The sequence below is a fragment of the Centrocercus urophasianus genome, unplaced genomic scaffold (assembly GCF_019232065.1).
Source record: "Centrocercus urophasianus isolate 14NV4802_14NV808 unplaced genomic scaffold, USGS_Curo_1.0 seq_12, whole genome shotgun sequence".
Taxonomy (NCBI): domain Eukaryota; kingdom Metazoa; phylum Chordata; class Aves; order Galliformes; family Phasianidae; genus Centrocercus; species Centrocercus urophasianus.
This window is the reverse complement of record NW_024884364.1, coordinates 7,205,239-7,207,276: the sequence shown is the minus strand read 5'-3', so window position 1 is coordinate 7,207,276 and position 2,038 is coordinate 7,205,239.

Sequence of the window (2,038 nt, the reverse complement as noted above, 5' to 3'; positions counted from 1 at the left end):
CTTCCTGAAAATAAACAAAGAGACCTTTGAAGGGACTGGCTGCATATTTGGGAAAAGGCATTTTTAGAATCTGTTAAAGATAACTTTCTTTTTCCCCCTCTCGCCCCCCTCCCTTCTCTCCTTTCCCTTGCAGGGAGGGAGGCAGAGAAGACTTTCCTCCATGCTTCTTGTTTGGAAACAAGCTGCTCCTTGTTTTGACTCTGATGCAATGGCCCTGAGACTGTATTACAGCAAAGAGGCCAAGCACGAAGCTCCTCATTCTGCCCCTACTGATGACATATAAAGCGAAACTCGTCCCAGTGGTTTAGACAGTTGGAGCTCCGTTTGACAAATATTAACCAAGGCTGTAGCGTTCTGAATAGTTATACAGAAACGTAATAGATTTGTCTGAAAAGCAAACAAATATGCAAGTTTCCAGTTCAACACAAATCAGAGAAAAGACTTGATTTGTAGAAAAAAAAGCACTGAAGTAATTTTGAGATTCAGAGGTCATCTCAGTAAAGCGTTAAGTTTTGGAGCCTGAAACAACGTACTCTGACCAAAACGCATGCAAGCCCTCAAGGCCTCCTTCCTCGCAGCATTTTGTAAACACAGGGAATTAGAAGCTGTAAGCAGGTGGTGACTGCTGCATCCATTTCACAATTGGGGAAATTGAGGCACAAAGAAGGGATGTGGCAGGCTTTGATTCACACAGCAGGTCTCCCGCATGGACATCCAGGGGCTCCTTCCCCACACACGCTCTGCTCTCCATGTCCCACCTAGAACAGCCTGTGGCTGACACGCAAGAACCCGGAGTTTTTCAGCCCCCGGGCGCTTACATAAGGGCGTTATATAAGGGAGGCACGCCCGGTCGGGGGCAGGGCCAGGGGCAGGGCCGGGACCCGCCGCCATTTCCCTTCGGCCGCCGTTGGGGGGCAGCAGCTGCCGTGCCCGGCGGTGTCCCTTCGGCCGAAGCTTGGGGAAGAAAGGAAAGGAGGAGAAAGCAAAAGTTAAACGAGCACAAAATAAACAAACAAACCACGTCCCACAGGCCGAGAAGAATCGAAAGGTGAAGGAAAGATGGGGAGTTAAAAAAAGGGGGGGGAAACTGAGGCACGGCAACGAGTTAAGGGCGATGTGCTCACAACGGCGGGGTCCCTAAGCTGCCCAAACGACCCCAAGTGCTCCCTCTTGTCCAGAAAGTCTGCGTTTAGGTCTTGCAGCAGAGATTTTAGGGAAAACAAAGCTGACCGACGAAGCCTCGATGTGTTCTGGAGTAATGGGGCTAAAATTCCTCGCAGCAGATGTACCACAGACAGCGGGCACAGGCTGCTGCATTCTCCACATATATAATCAATATGCTCAAAATAAGATGGGCCAACATCAAATCAGATTTAAACAGTAACAAATAGGAGATGACAAAGTGCACCTTACTTAAAATTGCCAAGGTACAGCTAAGGGTTGAACCGGATTAATTTATCTTGAACAGAAGGAAAATGAAAGCATTCAAAAGCATATTTTTCATGAAGAGTAAACATAGCATTTTTTGTCAATCCAAGCTCTGGCATCCCTCCGTCTGTTTCCCATCCTGTCACCAAGATCCACCTCTTGCTACATAGCTGAGCCTGCATGAGATGCACAGCTTGCATGTGAGCATGTATATTTTAAAGCGTACAGACTGCCTGTGTTTTGTTCATAGCAGTTTGTGTAGCTCCTTGGCATACTAACTCTGCTGACTTCCACTGCACGCCCTCACACGTATCGTGTCCTGACCCCATGACTTTCCCATGTGCACCCAGCACATGCTGGATACTGCAGTGTGTATAAATCAGTGGCTTTTTACAGCATTGCTACCCAAGAGGCTTTCAGATAGCATGGCTTTTGTCCAGGCAGCAAAGGACATACATAGAGTTAGACTCTGAGCGCATTTGGAAGCTCAGCTCCTGTATTTAAGGTCTGTTTGCAGTCCAGTGTTAGCTCAAATTGTATACTTGGAGTATGGCCTCTGGCTCCAGCTCAATCCCCACGCAAAGCTGCTTCCTTTGAGAAGGCAGTGCTG